Genomic DNA, 8,328 nt, shown 5'->3' with positions numbered 1-8,328 from the left:
TGTTCATTTCACTGGAGTAGCAGAATGCTTCCTTTTGACCTTCCAAGCTCATCTCAATTTCATTGCAGTAGCCCCATTTCCTAATGCTCACCAAAGTGTGTAAATACAGAGGGCGTTCCTGTAGTCAGGTGTTTCTATTCCTTATGATCTGTGACATTTATACAGAGCACAGTGCTCAGCAGCACAGATGTGGGAGTCAGGATGCTTGGATCCAGTCCTTACTCTGATACTGAATAGAATTGTGATCTTGAGCAAATCCCTTGAATCTATGTAAAAGTATTATAATTGTACCTTATTTTTGAGGTTCCTGAGACGATTAAGATTTTTTTTTAATGAAGCCCTGGAGCACTAGATGTACTCTTATCATTATTATTATTATTTTCAGGTGTTGGTCAGGTTCAGAAACATTAATATCTCTTTGTCTTTATCTTCATCTCTCAAAATCATCTGCTTGCCTTTATGCAATACTGTTTTTCTTAAATGTAATTCCTTGCACAGGAAGACTGGGGATTACCACCAAATTTTGAAAGTAAATAAAAGCTCTTAATTATCAAAAATTTTAAGGAAACTGTCAAAACCACCTAGTATCAACTTTCTAAATTGTATAAGTCAGTTCTGTTTATTCTACAAAGTGAATATTTTTAAATCTATGTATAATTAATTATATTAATTACATTTTTCAAGGAAACCCACCATTTTGGATCATGGAGTGCAGGATTTATGAGTCTCCTGGAGGCTGGAGAATGAAAGTACAAAGCTGTGTTCCAGCTCTGGAGTGCAACAGCCCACTACTAAACACACATGTATTTGCAGCCTTTTTGGCTCAAGGCTAGATGCTTGTCAGTCCTTAGGTTGAGAAAGCAGGCATGGTGACAATTATGACCTCTCCTATTTCCTCAAATCTCTGATTCGTTCTTGCTTCTAATGCAGGATACCCTCTGAGGTCAAATCATTGGGCTTGTGGCCATGAGACCACAGACTTTGCCTGGCTTCCAGTGACTGTCCAAGATGACCGTGGAGTGCACCGCCTGTACTTGGACATCACTGTCTTTTCGGATCCATACCCGTCATCCTTGGAATTTCCCCTGTATCCAAACCTGTTCCTGATACAGGTGTGAGTAATGAGTAAGGAATTTATGGTTTTATTTAAAGATAGGAGCTTTGCTTTTTAAAACTGCTACTCATGTACAGGTCCCGGGCCAGTGGAATCATGGCAACACAGATTCCCAGAGCTAGAAGGAACTTGTGGTATCATTCAGTCATCCAATCAAATAATATTTGCACCTAATCTGTGCAAGGATCCAGTGAAATAAGGAATAAAGGATTAGAAAATGGGCTCCACATAAAATTTTTTTAAAGGAAAACCTCACAATGCAATTGAGAGGAATATTTGCAGCATTCTTTTTGGATATCAGGAAGTAAATAGTGTTCCCCATGAGAATGGGAAAGACTTCACAGCGGAGCTGTTGTCTGGGCTGGACCTGTTTGTGGGTGAGTAGCATTTCACACGCAGCATGCACCAGCACAGAGAAAAAAAAGTTCATGGAAACTGTGAGCAGAAAGAAGCAAAATAAAACACTGAGGTGTGCTTTTGTCTTTCAGGTTGTCACAGATGTTTAATACAGGTTAGCATCCCAAATCCAAAAATCTGAAATCCAAAATGCTCCAAAACCCCAAACATTTTCAGCTTCTAAATGATGCCCAAAGGAAGTGCTCGCTGGAGCATTTCAGATTTCAAATTTTTGGATTTGGAATTCTCAATCAGTAAGTATATATAATGTAAATATTCTGAAATCTGCAAAAACCCAAATCGGAATGACTTCTGGTCCCAATCATTTTAGATAAGGGATACTCAGCTCTCATGTGTAACATTCAGTGTTGGTGAGGATGGGAGGTAACACCCACTCTCTGTAACTGCTAGAAGCATATGAATTTGTATGATTTGTAAGAGGGCAATTTGGGAGGACCTATCTGTTTTAAAATTCTCCTAACCCATGGATCTCATCCCATTTCTAGAGTTTTTTATGTAAAATATTTCTACCATTAGGAGAAATATATGCAAGGGGACTTTCTATGTAGCAATGTTTTAATAAAATAGAAAATTGGGACAAACCAAATTTCCATCACAAAGGAAATAGATACACAAATAATAATACACTGAATATTATGCAGTTTTTAAACATCAGAAAAGGGCTCAGCTTCTGATTTCCAATGATGGTGTTGAAGTGGGTCACAGGCGGTTTACACTTGGTTTTCATGTGGGAACTCTGGGTGTCTGCCTTAGTTTAATGATTTTATATGTCACTAAATTCAGCTAATGAAAAGCTATTCCATGCATGGCAAAACGGAACTTGAAAACAGTTTCTTGTCAACAATCGAGTGGACCTGTTTTATGTACAACCCACGCCTTCATCTGCCTGCCCCTCAGTCTGTCTGTCCTCACAGTCCTCATTCATTAGTGGAACTGAGTGCCCACTGTTGGGTTGACAATCAGTTGCATAACCTCCCTGTTCCTAGTCACACATTAATTCTTCAATACATCCCTTTGGATCACTTGGGATTAAACTTCCATCTCCAATTTCTTCCCCAGACGTATTTCTCACTCTTCTCCCAGCACACCCTTCAGCCCATCCATGCAGGTTTCTTTGCTTTTCCCACTTTACACCAAACTCCCTGTTTTTTGTTTGTTGTTGTTGTTGTTGTTGTTGTTGAGACAGTCTCGCTGTGTCGCCCAGGCTGGAGTACAGTGGTGCGATCTCGACTCACTGCAAGCTCCACCTCCCAGGTTCACGCCATTCTCCTGCCTCAGCCTCCCGAGTAGCTGGGACTACAGGTGCCCGCCACCACGGCCAGCTAATTTTGTTTTGTATTTTTAGTAGAGACAGGGTTTCACCACCTTGGCCAGGATGGTCTCAATCTTCTGACCTCGTGATCTGCCCACCTCGGCCTTCCAAAGTGCTGGGATTACAGGCATGAGCCACCGCGCCCGGCCCAAACTCCCTGTTTTTACTCCAACTTTTACCTCCTCTTCAAGACAAAACAAGCAAACAAACAAAACTGTAACAGTATTTTTAAACTTAGCTGTAATCTTCCTTCATGAACATTTCTCCAAAAGCCATTCCCATGGTTCTGTGTGTTCCAAATATTTTCAAATATTAGGTATAAGGTTGAGCGTTTCAGGATATACTGTTTTGAGCTGTACACTAACTGTATTGTTTGTATTGATTCTTCACATTTGAGGCATGGTCATTGCCTCCTACTCCTTTGGAGAGTTGATATCAGTGCTCCTGAATAAGATTGGTGCACGTTTTTCTTTTTATACTTATTTTTTTGGTTTAGTATTAAAATTACAGTGTTTTCATCAAATTAATTGTAAGTAGCCCCTTTCATCAATTTCATGGAAATATTTCAATCAGATTTGAATGCCAACTCCATTGTAATTTTGTTATTTAGCCAATAATACTATTAGGGATGTGTGTGTGTGTGAGAGAGAGAGAGAGAGAGAGAGGAGGTGGGAGGTGGAGGTGGGGTAAAGAAAGGGAGAGAAAGACGGAGATGAGGAAAGATACTTCTTAACTACTAATTAAATTTATATAATGGCTATTGAAGTATTTAGGATTTTTATTTCTTCATGAATTCATTTTAGAAAATTATACCTTCTAGGATTTTATCTATTTTGTACACATTTTAAATGTCTCAGCATAAATTTCCTCATAATATCCACTGATTGTCTGTTTTGTAATCTCTGCTACCTCTATAGTTAATGTCTTTTTATTAAGTTCTGATATGAATTTTTGTGATTTCTCTTTTTTTCTTGATAATACACTTTTCTCAAAAACAACTGTTGGCTCTGTTACCCCTTCCCACTATTGTCCTTATTTTCTCTTTCATTAATTTCTCTTCTCATCTGTTATCCTTCCATTACATTATTTGGAGTTCTTCTGATGTTATTTTTTTCTAACTTAAGTTGTATACTTAATTTTTACCTTTCTTTCCTATTTATTTTTGAGACAGAGTCAGGCTCTGTTGCCAAGGCTGGAGTGCAGTGGCAGGATCTCGAGTCACGGCACCCTTTGCCTCCTGGGTTCAAGCTATTCTCCTGCCTCAGCCTCCCCAGTAGCTGGGACTACAGGCCTGCACTGCCACATCTGGCTAATTTTTGTACTTTTAGTAAAGACATAGAGATGAGGTTTCACTGTGTGGGCCAGGCTGGTCTCAAACTCCTGACCTCAAGTGATCCTCCCACCTTGGCCTCCAAAAGTGTCAAGTTCCTAATCTCAATAACTAATCTCATAGATTGCTCCCACATAATGCTCTTTGCTGCATCTCCCAATTTTCAATTTGCGCAATTTTTATTATTTATTAGTAAGTATTATCTAATTTCATTGTGATTCTTACAGAGATTTGAGTTTAGAACTATGCTGTACATTTTCTCATATTGCAGCCAATGCTCTTGTGCATGAGTCTTCATATTTTGCAAGTCTGCTTTGGGATAGATTTCGAGATGTTGGACGATGGGTCAAAGTGTTAGTGCTTATGTAGCTTTGCTAGATGTTGCCAAACTCCTCTCCACAGGTGCTGAATCAGGCTTTCTTCACAACAATGTGTGCACAGCCACACTAACATAGTTACATGCGAAACTTCGAAAATTTTGTCCTGAAGTGGTTTCTCAGTATAGTTTTAATGTGAACTTTTTCACATTTTGAATGAGATTAAAAGCCATTTGTTCTTTTGTTTTTCTTTGAACTGTTTGTTCATGTCTCTGACATGCTTACATGGGCTTGTTGGTAGTCTTTTCTTCCCTATTTTTGGAGACTTGTTATATATTAAGGGTATTAACACCTTTGTGTTATGCCAGGCCTGTTTTGTTTTGTTTTTCCTGTTTGCCATGTATCTTTTGCACTTTATTGAACTTTAGGTCATACAAAATTTTTCTATTTTCATATAATAAAATTTAATTATAATTTAATGATATTCTCAGGGTTTCTTCTACCACTTTCAAGGGGATGTTCACTTTCTTCAGTAACGTGTGCTGCTTTGACAGGGAACAGCCAGTGTCAGCTGAAATCGGAATTCTCTGTCTCGTGTTTTAGAAGAATTGATCTTGCTTTGTTTCAGATAACCCTAAGGAATATCTTGGATGTCTTCACGGGGCTTATGACTTATTCTGAGGTTTGCAAAATAAAGGCCCCCAGCTGAGCAAAGATAGGGCTACAGCGCCGAGGGAACAGCGGCCGGACCCACCGGAGAGGCCTCCTGGAGCATGCCGGGACCCCCTCCACCCCCTGGCTTTGGCTGCATCCATGGCTAGTTTGCCTGAACTATATCTGAGCCACTGAGAGTATTTATTAAGCAGAGAATAATTTTGAGTTTCACTTTTATAACTTTTGTTTGAAAAGTTGTTTGTGGATAATTTAATGAAATGACTGTAAACCAGAATTCCTCTTTTCATTATTTCTTTGTGTCGATATAAAAAGAGTTGATGATTTTAAAAGCCAGTGAGATGCCCCTGTCTGTGGATGTCAGCGGGAGCATGGGGTCTGAAGCCTTTCTCTGGTGGCTCTCCAGGAAGATTGCCCGAGCTTGCACTCCCTTTTGGCGGGTTCCAGAGCCTTCCATTTGAAAGGAGCGTCTCTCCCCACTCTGCCCCACCCAGCACCAGCTCTTCGGGAGCCCACTGACTTTCTAAACACTTTCTTCCTCCTTCACCTCATTGAATTCAAGACTTTAGAAAATAGCCAAAAACTCTAGAGGTGGGAGTGGGTGTGATCTGGAAATCCCCGCTGTGATCTTTTTAAGGGAATCCACTGGAAATTATTAATTTATGTTTTAAATAAAACCATTCCTTATTTAATAGAATATTAAGCCACTCACTTTTTAACAGAACTTTGAGATATAATTAAAATGCCATAAATTTCACCCCCACACAGTGTACAGTTCCAAGGTTTCCAATATAGTCACAGAGGTCTCTGCAACAATTACCACAATTTTAGACATGAAGACCATTTGTTGGCAGCCCTACCTGTATCTACATGTATATATATAATTTTAATATTGGATTAGATATTATAGTATTTAATATTGTACTGTTACCTATTTGTGTCTTTATATTGCTGTTTTTTATTCAGATGAATAATAATTATCTCCATATAGTCATACATTTATATAGGGTTAAAACATATCTTTTTACAATTCAATAAATTAAATTGGCCAGGCGTGGTGGCTCATCCCTGTAATCCCAGCACTTTGGGAGGCCGAGGCGGGCGGATCACCTGAGGTTGGGAGTTCAAGACCAGCCTGACCAACATGGAGAAACCCTGTCTGTACTAAAAATACAAAAAATTAGCCAGGCCTGGTGGCACATGCCTGTAATCCCAGCTACTCGGGAGGCTGAGGCAGGAGGATCACTAGAACCCAGGAGGCGGATGTTGTGGTGAGCCGGGATCGTACCATTGCACTCCAGCCTGGGCAACAAGAACAAAACTCCATCTCAAGAAAAAAAAAAAAAAAAGAAAGTAAATTGTTTTTAATTACTCACATAAGAAACATATGTGTTATTGTTATAAAAATTCACATAGTGCTTAGGTCTATAGAATAAATGTATCCCCACCACCTCCCAGCCCACCCCCTCATCTGCATTCACCTACACACAGTTAAACATGCACATATGTTTCCGTGACACGATCTTGCTTTGCATATTGTTCACTGATTGGCTTTTCCACATAAGATTTAATTTGGTGATTATTGCTTATCAGTACCTATAGGTCTCTCTCATTATTATTTATAATTACATCATTATTCCATAGGGTATTTTACCATAATTTGGTCACTTTTTCACTGAGGAATTTTTATGTCAATTTCAGTTATTTGTTATTGTTACCAATGCTGTACTGGGCATCCCTGTATATCCACCTTTTTGTCCCATTAGTTAAGTGGTTTTTTTCCTTTTATGATTGATTTCTAAAAATAAAATACTGCAGCAAATGTTAATGTTTAATATTTTCATAAAATTAAAAATCTGTGTTCCAAAAAGAAATCAATGGTTTATACTTCTACCATCAGTGTATGAGAATTCCTATTTCCCCACACCCTTAATTGCACAGGAAATTATCAATGTTTGCCAATTTTATGATTTAAAAATATTTTTACTTTTAATTTGGATTTCTCCACTTAGGGAGATTGTGCATATTTGTGTATGTGTGTTGGCCATTTGTATTTCTCCCTGTGATTTTCATAGTGATATGTTTTCCTAGTTTTCTAATTCATTTAGTGATATTCTTTATATGTTCTGCACATTTATTATTTCCATATAATTACTGAGTTTTTTTTTCTTAAGGTCTGTGTCATAACTTTTACTTTGTTTATATTGTTTTTGTTTTGAAGAAGCTTTTCTTTTTACACAGTCAGATTTTCAATATTTTCCTTATGATTTCTGGATTTGTGACAGGCTTTCAATAGTTGATCCTTTTAGGGCTTTATTGATTTGTTTTGTTTTAAAGACCATACTCAAATCCTACATTATATAGTGATTTACTTGTTCCCTTTGTAACACGTGGTAGACATTACTAGTTCCAACTAATGTAGATTAAATGTATTCTTTTCAGTTGTGTAGTAATTCATAGATACGTTCTGATTTATTTTTTCTCTGTTAGATGGATATTAAGCTTATTTTTTAAAATTCCCACCACTAATGACTTTCCAGTAATCATCAATATACATAGATCTCCCCAATGTTTTTGTTTTGTTTTATTGTTTTTTGTTTTTATGTAGTATATGATTCTCAAAATGGTATAATTGAGCTATGACAAATTTAATTATACTTTAAAAAATACTGACATTATTTTTCACAGAGTTAATCAGATCACACTCTTACCAATTACGTAAGTAGGCTCAATAGCACTAAAAGTTTTTTAATAAAAATACTAATTTGGTTTGTGAAAAATCCCATAGGTGCTTTAATTAATCGACCAGTTCTATTTCAGTGAGTTGCCTATTCAGTGTGTGTGTGTGTGTGTGTGTGTGGTGTGTGTGTGTGTGTGTGTGTGTGTGGTGTGTGTGTGTGTGCGTGCGCGCGCGCGCGCCGGCCCTGCCTGGGCCACAGCTACCCTAAACAGGGAGGAACGACTAAACAGAGAGGAACGACTGTAGGTCAGAATCACAGCGCCCTGAGGAGAGAGGTGTGTGAGGCACAGTGGGGTGAGGTTCCCCCTCCCCTATTTAGGGGGTGAGCAGGGTGAGGACAGGAGCCCAGGGAGTGGTGCAGACACAACTCCCACTTCCTGACACTGCTTTGGAGCCTGGGCTCCTTCAAAGCTGCCTTACAGATCC

General features: G+C 38.5%; 1 long non-coding RNA gene across 1 annotated transcript; it reads left to right on the top strand.

The window, feature by feature from the left end:
- The first annotated feature begins 930 nt into the window (after nucleotides 1-930).
- On the top strand, nucleotides 931-7,603 carry LOC112129960 (uncharacterized). Its single transcript, XR_008516081.1, has 2 exons — nucleotides 931-1,112; nucleotides 5,119-7,603. It is a non-coding gene; the product is annotated as an uncharacterized LOC112129960 (long non-coding RNA).
- Nucleotides 7,604-8,328: the final 725 nt, after the last annotated feature.

The sequence above is a fragment of the Pongo abelii genome, chromosome 17 (assembly GCF_028885655.2).
Source record: "Pongo abelii isolate AG06213 chromosome 17, NHGRI_mPonAbe1-v2.0_pri, whole genome shotgun sequence".
In the NCBI taxonomy this organism is placed as follows: Eukaryota; Metazoa; Chordata; class Mammalia; order Primates; family Hominidae; genus Pongo; species Pongo abelii.
The sequence above is the reverse complement of the archived record's forward strand: the minus strand, read 5'-3'. Positions and strand labels throughout refer to the sequence as shown.